At 37.0% G+C, this 27100-nt stretch overlaps 1 protein-coding gene and 1 non-coding gene across 2 annotated transcripts in view; both read left to right on the forward strand.

The window, feature by feature from the left end:
- The first annotated feature begins 1086 nt into the window (after window positions 1-1086).
- Window positions 1087-27100, forward strand: part of erfl1 (Ets2 repressor factor like 1) — a 45956-nt gene continuing 19942 nt past the window's right edge. Inside the window, exons 1-3 of the mRNA XM_046833803.1 lie at window positions 1087-1128; window positions 1301-1381; window positions 9455-9595. The gene's annotated coding sequence lies outside the window, so the exon portion shown is untranslated. The remainder of the gene's footprint in view (window positions 1129-1300; window positions 1382-9454; window positions 9596-27100) is intronic.
- On the forward strand, window positions 17928-17999 carry trnae-cuc. The gene has a single exon. It is a non-coding gene; the product is annotated as a tRNA-Glu (tRNA).

Raw genomic sequence — 27100 nt, forward strand, 5'->3', positions numbered from 1 at the left:
TGAATAAATTAGACAAATAATCCTGTGGAACTGATGAATACACGAATTAGACGGATTCAGATTACATGTGTAGAGCGGATAGAGGGATGGGGAAAAAAAGAGAAAGCAACGTGGATGTGAGATGGAGAAATACGGGGAGGGTGAGCGGGGTGTATCAGTACTTGGCAGTCTCTGAGTATCTCAGGTTCTCTCCGGCCTGGAAAAGCGGTCGATATTTAATTGTTATTGCTAGCATGGAACGCACGGAAGCGGTGCCTGTACGAAAATTTCTCATTTATTTGGTATTCTTGTGTTCTCTCCTTCTCTCTTCCCCCCCTCTCCGTTTTAGAAGAGCACTAGAAATGTTGGTCGGGGGTATTTAGACACTTTGAGGTGGAAAGAAAGAGGGGGTAGGTAGGTAGGTAGGTGATAGGGACAGCAGTGGAGAAAAAAAATCCAAGTTTTCGTCCATTGTGCCCCCACCCCTCTTTAAACGCTCTTAATCCCCCACACACACGCGTCCTCGTCCCCATCATCACCCCCTCACACCAACCTGTATAGACCCCCACCTGTCCAAAATGAAAAATCCGTCATTTTCCATCAAACGTCCAACCAAATATTATCTACACTCCATTTCTTGAGATCGAACCTTATTTAGTTCGAAGGGATTCGCCATCTGTTTTCAAATTTCATTTCTCCGCGAACTTTATTTTCTCTGACTTTGGACAAAATTATAACTCGATCGATCCGCAAGCTGCCCACCGTCTAGATATATTTTCCCCGGCAGATTCCCGTTTTTTTTCTGCTGTCAGTCGCCGGTCAATTTGTTTCAGCCTCTGGCACGAGATCAGCGCAATCGGTAGCCTTCGTCTACAAGAGAACTGAAAGTTGGGCGCCAGCAGTTTGGATGCAGAAGAGGTCGTACCCCACGCCGAGTCCTACTCCACTCTCTACTTCCTCTAACTCCCCCCTTTCACACTTTTCCCCTCCTCGGCTCTCACTGACAGCTTTCCTATTCTCCTCCTCCGCTCCGGTTGCTCTGTGCGCTCTCGCGCGTGACTCGCCACGTGCGCTCTCCGGTAAGCGCTCAAACCCTCCACCGCGTCCCGAGATTTACACACCGCGGTCTGACTTCGCAAACCGTCTGGGGTAGGCGACCTGTCATTTTACTCTCAAAGCTATGCTTTTATCTAGTTTTTTTTTAGTCTTTTGTCTTAGCATTTGTTACACCAGATGTTTGCATCCTATTTATGTGCGTTGCATGAGATACACTGACAACGGACGGGTTCAAGTTGTGCGTCAGATGATTTTCTGTTTCTAGTTCATTTTGAGGCTGCAGACCTCTGGACCTCGGGAAATCCGACTGCAAAAAAACAGAGCCAATGTGAGGACGCAGCGTCAGGTGAGTGTCTCCCTCTACTTCTTCCCACGGGACACTGATACATGGTGGATCATACAGTAAAGGCAAACATCCTTAGTCTTGCTTTTTTTCTTGTTTTTTTTTCACAATGCATTTGGATTGAAAGTGCATTTAGTTCCAATTTTAAAGATTTGTCTTTGTTGAAAACTGGGCAACTGTACAAATTTACTTTGCCTTCGGATAAATCTGAAAACATTGTGCCATTCCGTAGCTGTAGGGCGCGGGGGAGTGAAGTAAACGCAACTGGAGCTACTGGGTGATATATGATGCACTTGTTCTTACATTGATTGTTTTGTTTGTAGCTAATTGTCGTGGCTAGATAGATTGTCTGTCCATAGGCATAAAATATGATTGCATATACTCGACGTTTTGAGAGTGATAGTTCTGCTTGTGTGAAGTTTTAGTATTGAAAAAAAAGTGCATTTATATACTTAATTTAAAACCCACAGAGAGCATCACATAGGCATGGTCTCATAGGAAACTACCATACTGATCATGTAGTTAAGTTTTGGATTACAGTTCAGCCTGTCACTTAATTGAAGTGAGGCATCCAAAGCTGCTTTTTTCTGCTAGGCAAATAAGGCTTGTTTATAAAAACCTGCTACATTAAGACTCAAACATAGAAACAATGCCTGGATGTGACAATCCAAGCAATCAGTAATAAATCAACTGCTCTTATAGCTTTTTTGGTTCTTATTAGGAACTAATACAAAAAAAGTACACAATAGACGTGCTGATTGTGTAATGATTATGTAAAGAAGTGTATGAAAAGGTTTCCTCTGGTTTGTTGATTTAAATGGACTGAGATCACCCTCCACTCCGGGATCATAAACTAAGTCTTGCTGTCTGGAGCTCATGCACTAAGCACTGCTCAGCACCTCGTTGGCAGAAAGATTAAATTCAAGATTCATGGTTGAAACGAGATTCCTTTTATATCTTTTAATTATGGAATTATTTAATGTTTCTAGAACTTTCAAGCGTTTTCAATGTCACTACAAGTGAGAATAAGCCATTTTAAGCACATTGAAAATATAGATGATACCGAAAACTATCATTTATTGCCATCTTAGTGTTATATTTTTGGATGTGTATAAACGAATCCAGTATGTCAGTTTTTAGTTGCTCTGTCCATGTGCTATGCCCTTGTTTCAACCTCTATTAACCCTGCGTTTCACAACTGAAATAAGCTTAATTTAGTCACATTACACCACACTTTGCTCCCTAAAGTGCAGAAGTACGCCTAATTACCCACAATTAAATGCCTGCCCTAACATGAAAATTACTCTGATATGGAAGAAAGTGACATGGGCAAGTGGAAAGCACATCCATATGAAATCAGTTCTTAGGTCAGTGCTGTTTGTTAACATGGATGATGGATTACAGCATCAGAACCAAAACATGGAGGTTAAACTCTATGACCTTTTTAAAAACATATAGAACGCTTTGTCAATTTATTTCGGAATTCCTAACGCTGTATTGTTTTGGTAAATATCTCATTTGGAAAACAAAGATAGAAAAGTAAATATGCCTTTTTTTAAATACGGATGCTTCTGGTAACTGCAGTCAATAATCTGTTTGTGTGGACGTGTGTCTTTGGTTTGAATGTCATAACAAACAACACCGGTAGACTGTAAATCAAACATAGTTCTGTGGGACATTGATCATGCGAAACAAATTCCTTGTTTCACTGTGCAATTCTATCCTGATGGAAATAGAATCACCCAGTTCCTGGCCTCTTCTGTGAAATCAGTGATTTCAACAGTCCACAATAATGAAAATAGGTTTTCCTGGAGTTTAACCTTTGACAAATGTTTATGGCCTCTGAATAGGATTTCAATGAAAAGCCACATATATTATAAGTTGAATTATAATATTATATATATATATATATATATATATATATATATATATATATATATATATATATATATATATATATGAATATTACTTTGTCCTAGAATGAAATCTATAGATCACATTACACTATAAACCCAGCTATTACATTTTACTTACATCTACACACTCAATCACTTTAAACCTAATGACAAGTATATACCTTATGCTGTATCTCTGGAGTAAGAGTCCAACTTGGACACGACTAGTCAGTTAGAGATAATTGTAAACAGTGTTAGTAATAACACCAGGCCGAACAGTGATAACAATTAGATTTGATTTCATTTGAGGATGCCTCCACAGCTGCTACCCCTGCCCCCTTTAGTGCCCATAACCCCTCTTAGAGACCATGCTTCCCCCCACCCCAAGGGGCCCGTCTCCCCCTCAGATTAAAGTGGGTGTGTTAATTCGGTGGTGTAGCGATCGAAGAGCTCTGGCAACAATGGGAAATGGGCTATTGATCAGACCTGCTCAGATTAAGACCGGGGAGTGGAGCTCTTTCTCGCTCCCTTTACCTCTCCTTTCCTCTCCATTTCCCACTTCTCTCTTTGGTCCCTTGCCCTCTCGCTGCTCGTTCTTCCTCTCTATGCATCCTTCTCTCTATCTGTCCATCTCTCTCTCTGTTCTAGTTTAGTTGAGCCTTTGTTTTTGTTTATCTCTTTCTTGCTTCTTTCAAGTTTGTATGCCCCATCCGTTTCAGTGCTCCTCTACATTCAATTATTTGTTTAGCTTTTTCCCACTTATCGAGTCTTAGCTAGTTTAAAGGGACAATATGAACACTTTGAACTGGCAAGAAAATTGAATATAGGAAATGGATCTCCTCTTAAGTCGATGAAGATGAAAAACCTGAAGTAATACTCTTTAATAAGAAAACATACAAATATTCCTGCATGCTGATTAGTTGCAAAATCCTGTGCCTATCATGTACTGAAGGTTTTGACAGTGGTCACAGTGGATGAAAAACACATTATCCTCAATTAATACAAGGCAGATATCAGACTTTAAAAATGCCTCTTTTGGCATATTTCTGTTTTTCTCTTTGTTTTTGCTTAACAAATCAAGACATTTTGAATAGATTGATTTTGCTGTCACTTTTATATCATATACCAATGTGTATATACCAGTGGGCTTTGTATTTCTGCTACGTGAGTGTCTCTGTCCCTGTCAGTGAGTATTTTTTTCAATCTTTTTGGAAATCATTTTCCTCCCTTTCAGCACCTTGCACCTTCTATGAGTACTAACACCTCCAAACACAGAATTCCACAGGTTTAGCTAATGGATTATTAAGTAGCTGATTGCGGATCAATTAGGTACTTAAAGTTTGTTAGGCCGAGTCAATGCATGTGAAGGCTTTCCGAGGGGGTGGGGTTTTCATCTCTGAGATATAAAACTGCACGATTACTGCTTCTGAGGTTGTGCAAAATTTCACTACTAAACAAACACAATTAATCTACATTCAGAGGAACATGATAAATGTATATTGTCACAAAACATCACAAAATGAGCAGAGCAATGGGATTTTGCTGTAGAGTGTTTTGGGTAGAGGATTTCATTTGCTTATTATTAGTGGACGTTGTGACAATTCTGTGATTTGAGTTACTTTAGGACTAAATTAAAAATTATTTGTGACAAAGGTTCTTACACATTTGTGGATTTTGCAGTGATATTCTGGAGTTGGTGCATTGGCATGATATCTGTATCTGAAGATGTCCACTTTGCTTACGGTGAAAGAAAATCATAAATCCAATTTGTATAGCTATGGGATATTATTGGTTATTTATAGAGTTATAAAACCAAACAATGGCACTGGTAGTTGAAGAAGAGGAGAGAATGTTGGGAATCAGAAAAACTGTGTTCTGTGAGTAAGTAAGATGAGGAAGATTGAGGATGGACACACACACATACACACATGAACACATACACACATTTGCAGGTATATTTCAGTGTGTGCCTGTGTAGTATGTATGTGTGTGTGTATGTATGCACTTTATGCTGTCAGGACTGTACTGCTTGTCTTGATGCCTGTTTATTTTGGGCTTTTCTGCATAGTTAGGACACACACACGCACACACACAAACACACACACAAAGTAACCTCATATTCGAGACAGAGGAGCGGAAACGGGTCGAATCCTACTTCAAATTCTCTTTCCTCTCGGCCTGTCGACCGGGGAAAACAAACCGACCTGAGGCTCAGCGAATAGGGATTTACTAATTAACTGCTAACACACACACACACACACACACACACACACACACAGAGCATGGGGGGTGGTGTTGTGGGCTTCACACCTCCCCTACACTCTTCTTCTCACTCTCTCACACACTCCATGGGCCACGAGCTGCTTACCGGCTCCTAGCGCCCCGAAACCACGGGCAAAGCTTCACACATCGTTCACATTGTGACTGATTGGAGAGCACGAAACTACCGATCAGGAGAAGTGAAGGTATGTCAGACAACACACAGTTTTGGGGTTTGGATAGCTTCAGAGATTGGAGTTTTTTGGAAGTTGTGCTGGAGTTTGAATGCATCTTATGGTTTGTACATAGATTGATGATGATCATGATGATGAGGATATTATTATTATTATTATTATTATTATTATTATTATTATTATTATTATTATTGCTGTTGTTGTTGTTGTTGCTGCTGCTGTTGCTTTTGCTATTATTTGTCATTACTGTTGTTGTTCCAAATGCACACCAGATATGTGGAGTTTAGAGAATCTTCTTTGATTTTTTTTTTTTTTTTTTTTACTTCGACCAATTTTACAGTACTTCCGTTTTAACTCGGATTGGCCATTAAGTGGCTTGGTTTGTTAAGGATGTACTCTGAGCCTTCACCTCCAGACCACACTATCAAGCAGTCAATTAGGCAGTCACCCATACGGTAACAAGAGACGTTTAATGAGTTGCAGACGCGCTCCCGTTCGATCTCTCTTTATCTACTCACTTGCCTTTGTCATTTTCCCCAGATTTCTTAGAGAAGACAGAAATCCAACCAAGTCATATCTACTGCGGTTTACATTTTTATACAAAATCGTTACAGTCTACTGTAACAGTATTGGCACTTCTAAAATTTTATTAATATAAATATTTTTTACTAATTAGTAGTTTTTGAATAAAAATCTATCAAGTTTTGGCTCATGGTTCGAAATAAATAATGCCGAATGTAAATGAAAAACCCATGCATGATCATTGATTTGATTTGGAACAAGCACATCCTGACGTGTGTGTAATAATCTCGCATTGCATTCAATACATTGTACTAAATGCACCATTTTGGATATACATTCATAAAAGCGCCAGATGATCTTCTTTTGGTCCTCAAATATGCTGATTTACACATTTTATTGGTTGTTATATTTGCATAATAAGTGCTGCTTAATTAAAATCTGGCCATGTAATTGTGATGACATCACATCCTGCCCTTACAAATATTCCAGGTTTTGGTTATTAGGCTACTTTTTACACACTTGGTATGATTTTACAGTGACTGGAGGTATAGGGCTCTGTAAAAACCCGTGTTAGAAAATGATGCAACTGAGAAATGCAGAAATAATAAAAGAATAAATGTATTAGAAATTGAGAGAAATCTTGCGTTATGGAGCAAATAAGCAAGGTTTTGGGTGCTTAGTGAAATGTCTACGATGACAGCGGCAGTCATCACCTGTTCCGATAACAGTGCGTGTGTGTGTGTGTGTGTGTGTGTGTGTGTGTGTGTGTGTGTGTGTGTGTGTATGAGCATTATTTTAAAGCTGAAAAACTTTATTTGAAATAAACATTTACTAGAAATTGACAGCACAAACTTTATAAAAACAAAAGTAAAATTTTAACTTTCTTCGATTTTTTTAAAGATCGACTATTAAAAAAAGTGTGTGGACGCGATACCAGTGTGATGCCTGAATATATAACCCGGGATGTTGCTCTTGATTTCTCTGTGATTTGCATGTTTTCACACATCATAAGACTCTTATTGACTACACGGTGTTGTAAAGGATATAAAGAATACCACTACACCGTTACTTCTGTGTCTGTGACACTGCGGTTGCTTCTCAGTCTGTCAATATTTGGCGGAAGTGTTTCCGACATTAAATAGCACTTGGGAAAATCTCTACTGTCCACGTCACTTAACTTCCTTCATCAAATCATTTTACTCCTCCATCACTTCTCAGACTACATAATAATGATAATAATTAAAAATAATAAAAAATTAAAATTAAAAATTAAATAATAATAATAATAATTATTATTATTATTATTATTTATGTTATTGTTGTTTTAGTATTGAAGAATCCATGAAATGCATAGGATACTTCATTCAATTCCAACTGACAAGAAACATATAATAATCAGAATAATTAATAAAGCAATTCATTTTTTTTAGACTTTGAAATATATCAACAATACAAATATTTTTTTTTTGACCAAGTATGCATTAGAGTATTACCAAAATAAATCTAGCATAGTGAAAATGAAGAACACTGACAAATAATATTGAGTAATTAATAATTATAATGGCAGTTGCTTTACACTAATATGTGGCATATCTTTCATTTCTGGTTTGTTTGTCGAACAGTTTTCTGTTTCTTTTTTTTTTTTTTTTTAACCATCGTTTACCATACGTTCAGTGTGTATAACAGACTTACACACCACAAACTTTCCGGGCTTCGTTTCCCAAAACCATTTAACGGGAAAACAAACGATTTCGCAAATTAACCTGCAACCTGATCATATTCGTTGCACCTTTTTTTAGATCCTGCGTGTATTTTGATAATAATAAAAAGTAAAAAAAAGGCAGAAGACGCTAATAATTTTTTTTTTTTTTAATGAATAAATAAATGAACATCATATAGATTCCCTGCCAAAAGCAAGCTTTGCTGCTGCTGCTGGTGATTATTATTATTATTATTATTATTATTATTATTATTAATATTATTATTATTATAAGAAAAAGAAGAAAGTGCAAATCAGTAGAGACATCTGTCCCTCTGAAAATGCAAAGAATTGGGATTTGGAAGTGATTGACTCCTGCTTTATAGTGGATTTCCTATCCTACAGCTATCTGCTACCAGTTGCTCACCACCACCCACAACTGAGGAGCATTTCTTCTCAGGACCAACAGCATAGTGAAAAGTGCAGGAGAACTTTAGAGATAGAAATAGTAGCCTGTCCAATGAAGAATACCAGAGGACGTGGAGAAAGAATTGGACGTGCAAAGCAGTAGAGATGGATAGATAGAGAAAAAGGGATGTACACCAGCTGCTGGGAAAGATTTGAGAGTTGGGAGAAAAAAACTCTCGTGTAATTTTTTTTGGGTAAGAAACACTATTAGTGCTTTAGAACAAAATGAACCATAACCTGAAAACAGTTTCATGCGAACAAAAAAAAAAGTGTGACAAAGTCTGCGCATGCGCATAGTTGCTCACATTTCTCTTCTCTCTGTATTTCCGAAATGAACAATTTTCTATTCGCATCTAGTCGGTATAGTTTTGTGTAAAAACTGTATGCCATTCTGTTTTTTATTTTATTATTATTATTTTTTTCATAAACACATCCTGCCAGGCGATTTTTAGAAAATAATGAAATATTGAAATAATGAAATAATGTTTGTCTGTCTGTTTCTTCCCGAAGAGTAATTTCTGTTGGCTTCTGTATCTATTTATACTGCATCGGTTCTATCTGAATAAGTTTCCTTACGAATTAGATTTAAATACACATCTACAATTAGTCTTATAAAAACACTAGAAAAAATATTTAATTATATATTTTATAAAAGAGAAAAAGAAAGAAAATGTATATTAAAAAATAGGACATTTAATTGTCGTATGTACCACAAAATATACTAAATGCAAATGAATAAATTAAATAAATGTTTAATTAAATACATAACGTCAGCTCAAAGTTTGAAAGGTTAGAATTGTTTATAAACGAATTCATGTGTGAACGCGTCAATTGAGGTGGAGTAAATATATATGCTCATCTTTTTGAAAAAAATGATTTTTGTCGTGATAAAATAAGATTTTATGGGATTTGGATTTGATAAATTGTTATGCATTGATTGCGCGGGGAAAAATGTGGTTTGAGAGACAGGATCTGAATTTGGAAAGTCTTTTCTGCTGAGACAGTGGGTTTTATATGCCTCTCTGTGTTTCTATTGCAGTCTACGCTTCGTGTTGCCCGCGACGGAACTTCCTTTTTGCAATTCCATCGAGGCGACTGAGGTCCATCAAGTCTCAGGTCGGTTCCGGAAGCGCTTGCGGTTCGGGCTTCGGCCCGCTGTTTCCTTCACGGAGGAGTTCCGGTAAGAGACTTTGATTCACTTCATCATTCACATCATTTCAATCATTCAGTTCTGCTCAGGACAACAAAATATTTGCAACACAAAGGATTTGTGGATGTTTGATATAAATGATCAGCTTAGAAATTTTTTTTTGTAGTCTGTAACCATATATCTGGTGCTTTATTGTAATTAAAACCAGTAACATACAATATAAAAACCCAGGGATCACTTTAACAATGCTTTTAAAACCCCCTTTATTACAGGTGGATTTAAATATCTGGCTTATTATGCAAATGTATATACTTTACTGAAAACATATATTTTTTTATATTCCAATCTTTTCACACAGAAAACATTGTGCACAAAATCTGCAAAACATGTTATTATAGAAGAATTCTCTATGTAATAGTACCAATAATTTGTATATTGGCAGGCTGTGATTTCTTTATCATTTTAATAAAAAAAATTCAAAATAAAGATCACAGACTCCTGGGGCTCCCCAGACCCTACTTCCATAAGCATGTGTGTATAAAATGATTTGACAATTTAGAAATATGGTGAGATCTCTGGTGAGATTTTGCATTTATGCCTTCCTTCTTTTCTTCCTTCCTTCCTTCCTTCCTTCCTTCCTTCCTTCCTTCCTTCCTTCCTTCCTTCCTTCCTTCCTTCTTTCCTTCCTTCCTTCCTTCCTTCTTTTCTTCCTTCCTTCCCTCCTTCCTTCCTTCCTTCCTTTCTTCCTTCATTAATTTCTGCATTTAAAGTTACATTCACCTGGAATTTGATTAGTCAATATCTAATGGTTGTTACCATCAGTTATGGTAGACATTAACATTTTTGGTTGTTCAGAAACTAGTATTCATTCAGTTTGGTATTCATTGCTTAATAAATGTATTATGAGCAATTAATGATTATCGATTTTAACACTACTATTTTTTCAGTCAGCCCCAAAAAGTTAATTGCAGTCTGCAGTTTGCGGTGTAGAAAGTGTGAAATTGTTAATATAACCACACTGCCAGATGTTCTACTACAAGAGTTTTTAATTTCTCTTCGTTATAAGTCCTTAGGTTGCACTATCTAATGCTATTCAATAGTTAAATATTTTTTATTTTGTGTTATTTCTCTTTCCTGGTCTGTTGACGGCTCTCTTGATTGTTATCACTAGTTACTGAAAAAGCCTACATAAAAAAAATACTACCTGGTGACCTGACAGCTATATCACATGCTCTAAAATAACCTGAGTGTATATAACAGCTGTGTCAGATGTTAGCCTATTATATGTGTGTTGCATTCTTTTGAATATGAAGTTAAAGTCTTCAGAATGGTGTTTATAAAGAGCTAAACATTAAGTCTAAAGTCCAAGCTTAAGTATTCTGTTTAGCTGCTCTGAGGTCATTTGGGTAGTTCTGAAATACAAATAGACCATATTCTGCAACATAATCGGGGTGCTACTTTTCCATATTGAATTTGACAACTGCATAAAATAAAACCATAAACTATTCTAAAACTATTGAGATCCACACCTAACTGTGTGCTCATACTGTAGCTATTCAGGTATGCACACATACATGTACATCATTACATTCTGTTTTCTTATTTTTCTTTACGCTCTGTTTTGCACAGTACAACACTGTTCACATTTGGTGTCTACACACATACATGTACACTTACACACACACCTATTTATATACACCTATCTTCTGATCTAGCTTGTTGGCCATGTGGAGAGTAGCTGGGAGACAGCAAGTAAGGAAAGGTCAGTTGATCGATGGGGACCAATTTGACAAATCCCTGTGACTCTCAGGAGGTGGAGTAGCAAAGAGATGTTACACACCAGATATGGAGATTTGGAGAGGCAGGGAAAATAGAGATTTGGATTAAACATTGAACTGAAATGACAGATTAGGATAAGAACTTCTGTAAGTACAGACTTTAGGGTTTTTTTAATTACAATATACAGCAACAATTCAATTGTTTACATTTTGTTTATCATTATAAATATTGTGAATGTAAAAATATATTCGTAATAGCAGTGACATCACGTTATATAGTTTATAAAGAGTCTTGCAGATGAAATTATAATCGCTGTCCAATTGTACAAGATGTTCACATTTAAACTGTAGCCGACCACACACAACATGTAATCTTGTTGAAATTGTAATTGGATTACCTATATAGGTGTAAATGTACTCGGTTTTTCATTTTCAAATAGTAAGCTACAAATAGTTAATCTTACATTTTAATATATTTTTAAAAAGAGGTTAATACGGAACATCTTAAAAATGGGATATATTTATTTTAATAGGTTTTATGTACATTGCTACAAAATTTTTTTTTAATTGTTAAAGTTAGATAAGAAAAATATAGGGATAGACATTGAATATTGGCCTATGCAAAGAAGTGGGCATATGTGTGTGTGTGTGTGTGTGTGTGTGTGTGTGTGTGTGTGTGTGTGTGTGTGTGTGTGTGTGTGTGTGTGTGTGTGTGTGTGTGTGTGTGTGTGTGTGTGTGTGTGTTTGTCTTCAGACAATCCCATTTAAAATATCTGATAATAAAATATAAGATAAAATGGTAGGGATCTGAAAAAATTCTGATCAACACGCAGGCACACAAAACCTTTTTTACACGCTGTTGGTCTAAATAAAAACTCAGTGTAATTCGATTGAGATTAGTTGCACTGGCATGACAGGAAGCACTTAGGAGGCAAAGACAGAATCTGGCTGACTATGTGCTAATAGAATGCTCCACGAGTGACCATGCATCACGACTGTAGCATTTATCCACTCTCTCTCTCACACACACACACACACACACACACACACACATACACACATACACAAATACACACGTACAAACACACACACACACACACACACACACACACACACACACACACACACACACACAGTGATGACTTTGTGGTCATACATTAGAGTGAGGTTTAGTTAAAAAAAGATAAATGTGATAACAAACGTGTGGAAGATGAAAGAAATAAAATAAAGGGTAACAGTCGAAGATAGTGATAAAGAAGACAGACCATTCCATGTCTTATCTATAACAGGTTTATTTAACGAGATTAAGTCAGTATGCCCATATCAGTCAACAGGTCAGTCATTAATCCAATATATGAGCATATATGAGGGTACGTGTATGTGTGTGTGTGTGTGTGTGTGTGTGTGTGTGTGTGTGTGTGTGTGTGTGTGTGTGTGTGTGTGAGATAAAACAGTACTAACCAAAAGTGAAATTTACTTCATTAAAGAGCAAGAATTGCAAAAAGTCTTTCTGACACACGCTTTTTCTATTAGTTTAGTTTAGTATACAGTCTTGATTGTACAATGCTCTTGGGTTGATCCTTTGAGGTTTCTGGCAGAGATTGTGTGTGTGTGTGTGTGTGTGTGTGTGTGTGTGTGAGAGAGAGAGAGAGAGAGAGATTATTCTTATCAAGTTTTACCACTATTTTGTGTTTTTAGGTGTGAGATTATGCACAGAATTTTAATTGTACCTGTAGACTACAATAATTCAAGCAATATAAATTTCTCATCATCTTTTGGAGGTGAAGATTATTTGTATTGCATTTTAACACGTATACAGTATTTTAATAGCTTGATTGTTTTTAGCAGTGGTATTTATTTTTTATTTTTTTTAAACCTTTTACTGCTGAATTGTTTTTTGGATTTTAAGGATTGCAATTGATTTCTATTGTGTAAATAAGAGAGAGTTAAATGAAACACAACATGCTGGAAAAGTTTAGAAAAAGGCACAAAAACCCAGTCTAATCTTGATTTTTGCTTTGTTTCAATTGATAAGGTTCCTCCCTTATTTCACACTCATCCACCTTGTTTTTGGTCTGTGATGCTGTAGATGCATATCGTAGGCCACCGGGCAACACAAGGCCCCAGTAAGTGTGTACTGCTTCTGATTGTAGTGGGAGATTGTGCTTGTGATAGTTCCACTGATTGACTTGTACACAACGGAACATAAATCAAACACAAACAGAGAGAGAAAGGGAGAAACAAAAAGAGAGAGAGAGAAAAAGAAGGTGTGTGAGAGAAAGAGACAGAAAAACGTTAACCTTATTATATACAAATACGCTCTGTGTATCGTCTTTCTCCTATGATTATAGTTCCATGGAGAATTCAAAGATTTGTTTTAAATCCAACACTTAATCTGTGTATTGCAGCATTTTGCTAGCAAGACTCCGATTTCTTGAGCCGTGCAAAATTTCTAAATGTTTGTTTGCTTTGTTTAATAGCTTTCCACAGTTCTCTCATCCTGTCATGCTCTCAGTGGTGCGTATTTACCATGTGGTTCTCCTCAATCCTAAATGTCGCACACTCTGAAAGAATACATAAGTGCTACCACAGATTGAGTGGAGTGTTGCTGATTGGTGACCAAGATGAAGCACTATTGACTGGCAACTCCTGCCGAAGGATAACTGTGCAGTCCTGAGGCCAAACCCGCTGTGGCATTTAATACACTACCATAGCAGTTGCTCCACTTACTGTGTGCGCGTAAGTGTGGACACCCGCGCACTACCTCTCAAGTACACACACGCTCTCGAGCTGTATCCTAGATCAATATAAAATGACTCTGAGTGGAAAAGAACATCAGGAATCAAAAAGGAAGCAGAGACATCAGGAGAGAAAACATTAGACCGGTAGGGGGAGAGAGAGGAGCTAGCAAAACATCAGTGACACACAGATTATACTTAAAAGAATGGAGCCAAAAAGGGATGCAGAAGGGGAGGGGGTTACAAAGAGCAAAGAGTGACAGAGAGAAAGACCTCAAAGGCATTTTATAAGTAGGATATAATTTGTAAAAAAAAAAAAAAAAAGGGGGGGCGTTGGTGCTTTACACTAAAGAAGACCTACTCAGGGGAGACATAAGAGACAAATAAGAAAAAGGCAAAGACAATCTAGAAGGAACAAGGGGGACTGAAAACAGTAGAAGGAGGGGGGGGGGCAAAATTTCCATCAGGTTTTCAATTGGGGAGGATCAATAGTGTATTAGAGCTCACCTTGACCCTTCAGCTCCCCCTTCTTCTGGTCCTGCTGCACAGGCCAAACCACTCGCACAACGCAGCAGGGGGCTGCATAAGGGAGCGACTGCATTACTGATTCTCTCTCTGTGACCAAAGTGGCAGAAAATGGCAGAATAAAAATGGTGAAAGTGAAAAGTGAGACAGAGCGGAGACAGGAACACATTGCATACATGGTGTGATGGTGTAAGAAAATGTACAGTTCTATTCATCTGTGTGCACCTTTATAGATAGAAAAATCATAGTTAAGTAGAGTTTGAACAGAAAACGAAGACCATTTACGTGACTCGTGGCTCTGTGAAACAGTTCATTGGACATGAGGAATAAAGAAAACGTTCTGCAGCTTTGCATGCTACAACTGTGAGATGTGGTGAGATACTGAAGCCTTGCTGATAATTAGCTATCAATCATTTAGAACCTTCTTCTTTCTACATTAATTAAGTTTCATCTTTAAGTAATAAATGCATTTTAGATACACCGAGTGCAAAAAAAGGCAATTAAGGCAGCTTTAGAGGCGCATAGCACAATAGAACAGAGACAGCAGATGATTGGAAAATTGAAACAAATTTGTATGGTTCAGGAAATTGGTATTCAAACAATGAAACAAGAAAGAAGGAAACTCATCAAAGAAGTGGAAGAGAATGGCCTAACCCTCAATTTTATGCCATCCCTCATGTCACCTCAGTGTATAATAGTCAGTGATGTCTGATATAATTTTGGACACATTAAAAGGTCCTGTTCAATAACGTAGATGATTATTTCTCGATTCTATTCCCAAGCTAACGCTGGTGTTACACACACACACATACACACACACACACACACACACACACACACAGACTCAGAGAGAGAGAGAGAGAGAGAGAGAGAGAGAGAGAGAGAGAGAGCCTGACACCAAAACGTGGCATGCACGCAATGTCCCTTGCTGAGGGGAGAAAAGAAGAAAAGGGAGGGAAAAAAGGAATCGATCGCCGGGGACAGTGGTGCGCGTCGGAGGATCGTATCTTGTCAAAATAATATATTACCCTCATCCCCGGCTGATCGATGCGGTGGATTAGGAACGGAGGGCCCTCTCTCTCTCTCTCTCTCTCTCTCTCTCTCTCTCTCTCACATTCTCTGTTTCTGGCTTTCTCTACTGGTGCCTAGTGCAGTTTAATATTTACCTCCGTCAAGGAACGACCGCGCTCTACTAATTGATTCCGACACTGGGGGCTTGTTTTTCCGATGCTGCGGAAAGAAGACTGTACAAGTGAAAAAAGCGGTAAAAGGGAGAGCATAAGGGGAAAAAATGCCTCGCCACCCCACGGAGTATCTGAGCTTGACCAAAAAACACACAAATTTAAGTTGTATTAAGAAATGGAAAAGAATGGAATGCCTAAAAAAGAACATAGATATGAAAATTCAAATGTATGGATCAAATTCAGTCTTCTGTGTATTACATGTTCATTTGAATGACTTTAATTTTTGTATATAATGATTTAATATTCACTATTTGATCTTAACAAGCATTCCTGAAGACTAAAGAAATCATCCTAGTAAATGCACTCTATGGTTTTACCTTACTTTTACCTTAAACTGCCAAAGTTCGAGACACGTGATTGTATAGGAAGCCTTTGTATGTTGTAGCATTCAATTTTTCCTTCACTGGAACTGAAACAGAACCCCGTGCACAAAACAAGCTCCAGGAAGACATGGTTTGCCAAGGTTTAAGTTATATGAACTTCAGTGGACTACACAAATTTGAAATGTTATGTTCAAAGGCATATATAATTTTTATGTCCATATGTCCCTATCTTATAGTATAGTACATAGTATTTGTTGCTAATCTAATCTAATCTAATCTAATCTAATCTAATTTAATCTAATCTAATCTAAAATATTACCCTCATGGGTATGACACTGGTGGTATGCAAACTTTGATTAGACTCAAAAAAAAAATTTTTTTTAGAGCGCTCTCATATTCTGATTTGATTCTACAAGAATATCTGCACGCTTTATTTTATCCTCTGTTTAAAGGAATGGTTTTGAGAGATCACTTTTAAAGAAGAATGCCTTGTTGCTGGTGTTGTAGCATTAAAGGAACCCAGTAGAATATACATGGTGTTCCCGTACTTAGGGTAATGCTTCAAATGTGCATCAGTGGCCAATTTAAAAGTATTAAATACATGACCTTGATGATATTGATGTTATCACCCCAGCATCAACAAAAGGTCATTTTGGTACCTTTCGGTTTAAAAAAAGAGAAAGATGGAAATGGTTGGTGATCCAGAAGAAGGAATGAGGGTTCATTAAGGCAAGTGACATAAAGATAACCAGCCGAAGACAAGAAACATGGCATGGGAACAGATGACAACAATAAAAAAGAAAAAAGGAGAGCTAAACAGCAGGGGAACAGGAGGTGACAGTGACATAGAGGAGGGAGAGTCAGAACACAAGAAAAGAGGGAGAGGGAATGAACCAAAGAAGGACCATATTTTCTGTTGAGGGAAAGTGGCTGTCACCTTGTTCTGCCAGTAAAGAGTGTAGCTATAAAATACAAAACATGGGCAGGCTACAGTGGATGACGTATGGGTATATCTAGGCTTTGTCAATATTTCCTTCTTTCTCGGTTCCTGTTTCTCCCTTTCTCTGTTTCTCTGTTTCTCTCTCTCTCTCTCTCTCTCTCTCTCTCTCTCTCTCTCTCTCTCACACACACACACACACACACACATACACACATACACAAAAACACACACTAAAGTTTTACTTTAAAAACACAGAAGATAAAATCATGTTACAAAATAGGTAAAATATTCATTTGCTCACAAACCGCACCTACATCACCTTTTACCAGATTGATAGATTTTACACCTATTCTGCATTTAAATGGATTGTTAAACCCTCCTCTGTTACCCATCTGGTCAGGGCCTGGGATTGCTTCCCTGGTTACTCCACCATGACAGTAGGGTGCATATTAGTCAACCATCAACCTGAATCCAGTATACCACAAAAGATCTTCCTTAATCACATAAATTAGTGTTAGATTTTTATTTTTGCATTTAATATTATGTTGTTGTTTTTTGTCCCATGAGACTTGGCATTTAACTAGGAATAGCTACATAATCTAGATAGCTAAATAAATAGATATGTAGACAGATACAAAGTTTTTCTAAGAATATTATAGATATTGTCATTAATCCCCTTAATGTCAGGCTGAGGGAAGAATAACAGCTGGGTAAAAGAAAGATTTCCTCTAGAATGCCAGGATTTTGTCTGCAGTAGAGAAATATTGGAACGTATAGTTAATAATGATTATTTACCAATTAGTGATTGTCTGGTTCCCTGGTGGTCTAGTGGTTAGGATGCGGCGCTCTCAACGCTGAGGCCCGGGTTCGAGCCCCGGTCAGGGAACCGACCCCAGCCATTAGGGTTGCACAAGCCTTAGTGCCGGTCCCAAGCTCGGATAAATGGGGAGGGTTGCGTTAGGAAGGGCATCCAGCGTAAAAACATGTGCCAAATCAAACATGCGGTTGGTCCGCTGTGGCGACCCCTAATGGGAGAAGCTGAAAGAAAGAACAGTGATCGTCTGTGGCAGTGATTTTTGTAAGAAAAGAAAACAAGAACATTTAACCTTTTACACAATATTAAATCATATCTTATAAAGATGTTTTTTTATTGTTTTGCTATAAATATAATATCCCTTTTGCAACTGCATTAAAACTATCTTCCAGCTGAAACAAGCTCACACAATTTAAAATATTTGGCTAAGGTTTAATTCATAATCCAAATAATTCCCTCAATTTACAATTTTATTGTAACATTGCTGTATCAGGTCTAAAGCCTTCTTCTTTAACTAGTGCCTTTGTCATCTGTGAATTCTAGTGTGTTCGTTGCTTGTTGACCTTAGAGTTTGTGATTACACTTTATTTCCTGTAAAGAATGCTTATACACTGGTACCCAACAAAGCCATTTTTCTAGGTCTACTCTTTATTTTACTAATCAAACAGGAAAGCAAAATATGTTTTCAGGGCACAAACGATCCTGATTGTTTTCTTATTTAGGTGAGCATTTCTGCGCTCTGAAATCATATTAATACCTAAGACTTTGTTTTTAAACTGGTCCTTATGAGATAATGATGCTGATGATGCTGCTACAACTGCTGTTCTGCCTCCAGGTTTCACATCTGTTTTTCTATTAAAATCTAGTCTAATTCTATAAGATATTTTGAAAAAGATGGAAATATCTGACTTTTCTTTACTTTTCTTTATTACTTGCTCATAAGTCTAACTTATAGAATGAGATTTGGCCATTTGGTACAAGAAATTTGTCTTTCTGATCTTGAAGGACTGTTGCAGGACTGCCAATAAAGTATTTTCCGATATTTTGCCTTTTTAAAATGTTTCAAGCAGGTTTTCTTGGTTATAATGCAGCTGATAAACCACATGCAGATTTTCGGTGGCTAAATCTGTGGCAGTTTGTGATGTGGGGATTTTCTTTGTGATTCAGTAGATATAGTTAAACCTTCCATACCTGTCGTGTACCATTCCATATGCTGCCAGTTTTGCAGTGAATCCTATAATGATTAAGACATTTGAGCATGGGCTTCTGCAAATACATTCTTCTGGTAAAAGCAGACTTTTTCTTAATTTCTTTTAGCAATTAGGTAGGGATATGTTTGTTGGTGGGAGGCAGAGAAGGTGGAGTTGAGTTGTAGAGTTGGTGCCTCACAGGGCTAAAGTCCATGGTTCAATAGAAAGTACAGCTTCTATCTGTGCAAAGTGGCACATGTTCTGTCTTTGTCCACGTTGGATTTCTTTGAGTTTTCCAATTTTCTCCATCTCTACAAAAACATATACATTCCCTAAACATAACCATACAGATATCGTGTGTTAAATTGTCCCTAAGTTTGATTAAGTGTGTATAAATTGATTGACTGTCTGATCGAGGGTGTGTCTCCAAATAGTGTTCTCACAATCTACTTTGGATTCACTGCAGTCCTGACCAGGATAAAGAGTCTACTATAAACCAGAATGTCTTTGTTTAACACTTTTAAGGCCAAACAATTTGGTGTGTGCTGTAGCAGAAATGAGTGCAGGATTGCTATGCCATCTATAGAGCAGGCTGAGTGGGAGGCTGTGTGCAAGTGTATGATTACCTTCCGCACTGACTTCCATCAGGTGGTGGAAAAGAGAGAAACGAATGAAAGCATCATTCATCAAGAAAACAAAAGCAGTATTCAAACAAAGCGTACTTCCAAATGAGCAAAAAAGGGTTGAAGACTTTGCTCAGGGTTTTAACTCATAAAAGTTCAAACTTATAACCTTCTCAGCCGAGCACTAAGTCCAGAGCACTAACCGTTGAACCACCCCTGCCCTTATTTGCTTTGACAGGGCACTTGAAGTCACAATCTTATGTTTTATTCACACAAACAGCAAAGCCAGTTCAGTAGATTTGATTCTGTAAATTACGTGTATCAAACGCCATAATTCTACATACTCTAAACCATTTGAAATAAACCGATTCACAGTCATAGGCTATTGTCTTTAAGTAAAACATTTTCGGTCCCTAGTTATTAGATCGTTAGACACATGACTATTCCCACCCTGCAGCAGAACGGTGTATACGGTGTGTACTTATAAATATGATTATCATTTCACATCCAATTATATAAATGTTTAAAAGCTCAGTGTATTATGTCTAGATGTCCTTGTTACCACTTTCGACCTCTTCAAGCACAAAGGCAGCTCACTACTAGAGTTCTTGAATGTAGGCGTGGTACTGAGTACAGCCTTAAGGCTTTCAAAAATGACAAGGCCTCACAGTATAACCAAGGGTTATCTATGGCCAGGGGTGTTTCTAGGTTTTCAAAACATTAGGGGCTTAACCTGAAACATGGGGGTAGTCCCAAGGATAACATGATTTGCAAAAACAAATGCAATGTACTGTAGTTTATTAGTAAACACGGAGTAACACAGCATAAATCCTGTCTAACTTTACATACAGCTCTCAAGTCTAACATTTTCAGTTTCGCTTCATGTTTCTGATCCCACCTCTATTATTTGATGCACTAAAATGCAGTAAGTCCATGGAACATTATAGACCTTTTACAGCTCTTGAAATACATGTGATCAGTGTAGTGTAGATCAGATTATATTACTTTACTTATCTCTTTATTATGCCTTCTCCTAACTTTATTTGTCTATTCATGTTGAAATTGTATTGTCTGCCTTGCTGCTAGGATCTTTTCTACTTTCTGTTTTTTTTTCTATGCTTCTTTATAATCCTTCAAACCATTGTTCTATCTTCTTTACCTCTTAGGTGGCATCATCAGAAAATATCTTAGAGACTTGAGCAAAACAGTTATTTACTATGCTAGTATTTACAGTGCTGATAAAATTTTTTTTTAATTGACAGAATAGCTTAATGATAATTTAGGTTTAGGTCTTTTCTGGCCTGTTGCTCACCTAAACAATGTATGTAGATGACACGGTGCACAAAAAGACCACCAACACTAAAAGGTACTTCTAAAAGGTAGTGTAAGTCCTGCTTGAAGAACCAGACTTAGAGTGGGAAGCATAATGAAGGATGATGGAGTTTGTAAACAGATTATTAATAAAAACATAGTTTATTTTGATTATATTTATCATAAGTTGCAGCTGTACATATAGTCAGTCAGAGTTGCAGTAATAACAACTTTAAGGGGGATATGAATGTTTTTTACAAGTCAGAATCTTGCAATTACAGTAAATCTGACATGGCATGAATGTTATTCTAGTATAGGGGGGTGGGGGGGATGGGGAGACAGTCAGAATACTGTACTGTGAACAGCAACAGCACCAAACCATGTTTAAACAAATCAACATTCACATCATTCTTATCATATAATAAACTCTAGACCAGTTCCTGGCCAAATCTCTGGGCATAAGAGATGCTAAGGCTAAGGAAGCCCTATGCCCAACCTCAGAATGAGCAATTTCATTAAGTTGAAGATTGAAGAATGAAGATTCAACATTAACCAATCAGGCAAAATATTATCTGAGACAGATTACTAGTCTTTATTTGCACTAGAAATAAAAATCTTAGCCTGGTTAAATTATGCTTTAATTTTACAAAGAAAAACTGTTGAGACCCATGATGGCAACTTGTTTGGCTATTCCATGTTTACTGAGTGAAAAAAAAGCTTTAAAAAAGGCTTCTAGGAGTAAACTGTATATACACTATGCAGACAAAAAGTGTGAGCAGACATTCAGGAAAAGAGAAGCTTTGTCTTTTGAATAAACCAGCCAATGTTTTTATTAGGTTTTAGGTATCAATAGTGTTTTTTGTGATATTTTCTTTCACAAAAAATTACAGAAGGATATAGTCAGTTCCTTTTAACAGGCCCTAGAGATATTCATATAAAACCATAAAAAAGTAGCTAGTCGACAGATGTTTAAATGCTTTTCACGTACACTTGTTCAGGACACAACCAACCTATCATGTTTTGTCATAATCAGGTATAGTTCTAAATGTTAGTTTTTAACATCCTGTATTGTTTCCAGTCGACTTGGTCGGTCCGTCTGTTTTGCCAACCTGTGTGTAGTAAGAATGTACCAGGCTATGAACACAGTCTGAATCTCGAAATGAACTCTAGAAATATGCTTAAAATATACAGTTTACCAACACACCTGAGCAAATGTGCACCGGTCACCTACGTTACACATTGCTAACATATTAGCAGATAAAAACTTTTGCCTTGTTTATGAAATTCTAGCGGTGTTTGTAGTGTTGTAATGCATTATAATATTTTCCCATTATTTTTTTAACTATTGCTATAAAGTCATATATTTTGAAACCACTTTAGAATAAATAATGATAATTACTGAATATGTATTCATACTTAGGATGCTTTTCATTGATACTACACAACACACATACAAAACATACAAGACTGTTAGTACAACTACCTGCCAAGTTATAGCCTAATTCCATGTTTGCCTTATACAGTTTGACTTTTTGGATTCCATAAGGTAAAGACAAAGTAAAGAACCCTAGTGCAAATGAGAGTGGCAAATACTTTTTGCTATTGTCTTGATAATATGTGTAGTGATTAACCTGTTAAAATGGGTACAATTTCAAAATGGTGCTGGGGAAAATGAGTATATTGTAGGTAATAACTAATGTATAACCACAGCTGGGTTACTTGCAGAGGTGGGAAATAACGAAGTACAAATACTTTATTACTGTACTTAAGTAGATTTTTCTGGTATCAGTACTTTACTTCACTATTTCTTTTTTGGATGACTTTTTACTTTTACTCATTACATTTTTTACACAAATATCTGAACATTCTTCCTCTTACATTTTCAAACCTAGCTCGTTACTGTAGTTTTAATCTATTTGGTGACATGATTTTCTTCTCATTGCACACTGTTTTCAGCAAATCAACCTATTTCTTGTCATTGCGTGACTTTTTCAACCTACCACTGGTGTATCATTTCCTGGCTATCACGCACCACATATGTAGGCTAGCCGACAAAGCTAACAAAGAGCAAGGCAGAATGCAACAAGAAGTATGGCTAACGGGGTTGAGAGAGAAGGAGTGAGTGATGTAAACATGACTGAAAACAGACACGTACCTGATTACCTGATCACCATTATCTTTTCTCTGCTTGTCTTCTATATGGTGGTTGTTCAGCCTGAATCCATTTATTAAGTAACAACATTTCTCATTCTTTTGTATTAATATATTAATATGATGTGAGGTCCAGTTACCAGTGTGACACTAAAACCTGTAGTAGTCATGACTACTTTTTACTTAAGTACATGCCAGAGGCCAAACTTCTTTACTTTAGTAAGAGTGAAAAAGTGTAGTCAGTACTTCAACTTTTAGTTGCTTCTACTTGAGCAAATGAAGTGTGTACTTTTGCCATCTCTGGTTACTTGCTCTTTTTTACTAGTTTACATTACAATTAAATTCATTTATTATGTTTAGATATAGTAGCTATGTATATTCAGACTGAAATCATTCATGCACATAAATAATAAATAAATTAGTCTGGATTTTTATATAAAAAAAGGGATACAATTTGATTAAGGTTGCATTCCATATTGTCAGGAAAGAAAGTTTGGAATACAATAAATTTACTATTAATATAATTTTGTTGCATTTGTTTCAGATTTCGACAAAAATTAAGATTTTTCATATGGACACGTTTTGATCATATCCCATTGTTTTCATCCCAAATAGCATACGTCATATGCAGGTTATGCCACAGACCTACATTTTGCCCTTCTGATGTTCGCACTTTGCAAACAGGCAAATTTATTTCTGAATTTTCCCCAATATTCATCAATCCGCGTTTGTTGTTTTGCGTGTTGTTGTTTTTTAGTTCACCCCGCCTCGTGTTTCCTTTTCTCCAAAATCTCCATTCGCTCGTGCACCCGTTCTCCACCTCCATCCATCCCTCTCACCCATTTCTCTTCAAGTGTGTCTGTCCGCATTTTTCCCATCTCTGGTCTTTATTTAGCGCTGGCGGTGGGAGCTCAGGGAGCGGTAACAGAAGTGTCAGGTGTCATTATTCGTCTAATTCCGTAATCCGTCATCGCGCACTCCCGGCGCACGCGGCGTGTTACGGCGCGGACACGGCGCGTGCAGTTAGGCGCCTGGGTAGAGATTCGATTTGACACGCGCAGAGGTGGGCTCGCGCTGGAGGGGTTCGGGGGGTTTTACAAGAGTGGAAATGAGGTCTTGAGTTGGCTGAAGACAAAGAGGGCATCGAGATAAGAATGGATTGAGAGAGGTGCGGATTTTTTACATGCACACCAGCACTATGTGTGGTGTGTGATTATTTAATAAAACGTGAGAAAGTTTGCATGTGTTTAAAACTATTTAATAAAGCACATTAACTTTTTGTTTTAGATCATTCATTATTCCCGATATTCTGAGATATTTATCCTTGGTGCGCTCATGCACATCTGGAAAGGGTCCTGATCAACAATGCATTCTTCCAAAAAAAAACCCTAATATATTAAGTAGAGACACTGAGCTACTGGGTTTAGGTTTGTGTGTGTGTGTGTGTGTGTGTGTGTGTGTGTGTGTGTGTGTGTGTGTGTGTGTGTGTTTTGCAGTTTGTTTCAGGTGGATATGTAGTTGGGGAAAGTTATTTCCTCTTCCTCTCTAACAGTGTCATTGGTAATTTGTATGGGAACAGTCCATTCTCGGGTCCAGTGGAGATCAACACGCTCAGGCTCAACTAGATCTTAAATCCAATCACCATTGCAAGAACAATTGTCAAATAAAAATAAAAATATAAATACTAATACATTGCAACGATTGCACCTCGATAGGGGTCAAGAATTTGAGTTATAAGTCGTGATTAGTGTTTGTCATTATTTTACGCTACTGAAACACGCGCGCAGTTGACAGTGACGTGTAAATACTTCGAGTGACGTCATGGTGATCGTTATATTTACAATCGAGGTCATATAAGTTATATTTCCCCCCTCTTTTTTGAGTTACATCGAATGCATATTCCATTGAGAAACATCCTGGCTTGCACATTACATCATGTATAGTTATCTCATACCATGCCAAAGTTTGTTATCCCATTTTTGTTCTTATTGCGTCTTATTGCTGATTATTTGAAGGAGACAGACAAGACGTATTTGATCATGCGTCAGTACAACATGCTTTCAATAATAATAATAATAATAATAATAATAATAATAATAATAAATTAAAATCTACAAATATTATCGGGGCTATTATTGATTACTTCTAGTTCCATATAATTATATATAAGAACACAAATAATAATAATAACAATAATAATAATAATAATAATAATAATAATAATAATAATAAATACGCATAATAGTATATAATAATAATAATAATAATAATAATAATAATAATAAATTATTCTTATTTTTTACTTATTATTATTATTATTATTATTATTATTATTATTATTATTACTATTATTATTATTATTATTATTATTATTATTATTATTTTTACAGATTTTAAGATCCCCAGTGTGCTATCAAAATGCGACACCTAAGGAAACCCCCCCATCTAGGAGACCATGCAGACATGGGACATGCAGGGGGAAAAAAACGAAGAACGACGAACCAGACGAACCCACTAACCTTTTTTTCCATGTCTATAGAAATGTTTTTAATCAAGTTTTACTATTGTTCTTAGTTGTATTTTCCAAAGACGAAGTTGGAGATTGCTGGGCGGACCCGAGCTGAGGACAAATAGCCGGGAAAAGCATTAGTGTGTAGCGGACCTACAGTATTCTAAAGCACGGTGAGGTTAAGGTAAAAATAACCTGGGCTGGAGAGGTATGGGACCGATAAGAGGATAAAGACGATGGAGGAGATAAGGCGGAGATAACAAGCGAGATAAAAGTCAAGACAGCGGGAGACACGAGGCAGAGAGATAGCCAAGGCGAGGAGTGTGTAAGATTGATAGTGTGTGTTGAGTTTGGGTCAGGGCAGTCACTGCGTCAGCCCTCCGGAGTAATTCTACACTTAATCACCATCATTATGGCAGACAGAGTACGGAAGGGAGGAGAAGGAGCAAAGAAAGAGAGAGAAGGGTTAAGTGGATGTAGATTTGCTTGACTTATTAGCATATGGTGGAAGAGAGAGAGAGTAAAAGAGAGAGAGAGAGAGAGTGTGTGTGTGTGTATCATGCGCTTGACTGGTAGAATGAGCAGGACTTAAGGATGAACTGAGGAAATTCGTGGAGATGATGCATCGCATTCAAGGGGCAAATTGGCACAAATGGCAAAAATACACACCTCCTTTACTTAAGTAAAAGTACAGATACTTGTGTTTTAAAAGACGTTGGTAAAACTGCACTTTTTTCACTGAAGTAAAGTAAAGAAGTTTGGGCTCTAACATGTACTTAAGTAAAAAGTTGTCATTACTACTACCTGTTTTAGTGCCACACTGGTAACTGGACCTCACGTCATAATAATGTATTAATACAAAATAATAAAAAATATATAATAAATGTATCCAGACTGAACAACCATCATATAGAACTCAAGCAGAGCAAAGATGGTGATAATCAGGCGATCAGGAATGTCTCTGTTTTCAGTTTACATACGTGCCATACCACGTTACCCACTTCTTGTTGCCTTCTGCTTTGCTCGTTGTTTGCTTCGTAAACTAACCTACGCCTGTGCTGCGTAACAGCCAGGAAATTATACACCAGAGGTAGATTGAAAAAGCCACGCAATGACAAGAAATATGTTGAGGGACTAAAAACGACGTGCAAGTAGAAGAACAAATATTAATCATGTCACTAAATAGATAAACAATAAAGGGCATGGTTTAAAAATGTAAGAAGTAGAAAGTACAGATATTTGTGTAAAAAAAAATTTAATGATGAAATGATGCCAGAAAAATCTACTTAAGTGCAGTAACAAAGCATTTGGACTTCATTACTTCCATCTCTGCATAAGTCAACCAGTAAGAACATTGCCAGACAAGATGGGAGTGGGTATCAAAAAGGT

Source organism: Silurus meridionalis, chromosome 21 (genome assembly GCF_014805685.1).
Source record: "Silurus meridionalis isolate SWU-2019-XX chromosome 21, ASM1480568v1, whole genome shotgun sequence".
Classification (NCBI taxonomy): domain Eukaryota; kingdom Metazoa; phylum Chordata; class Actinopteri; order Siluriformes; family Siluridae; genus Silurus; species Silurus meridionalis.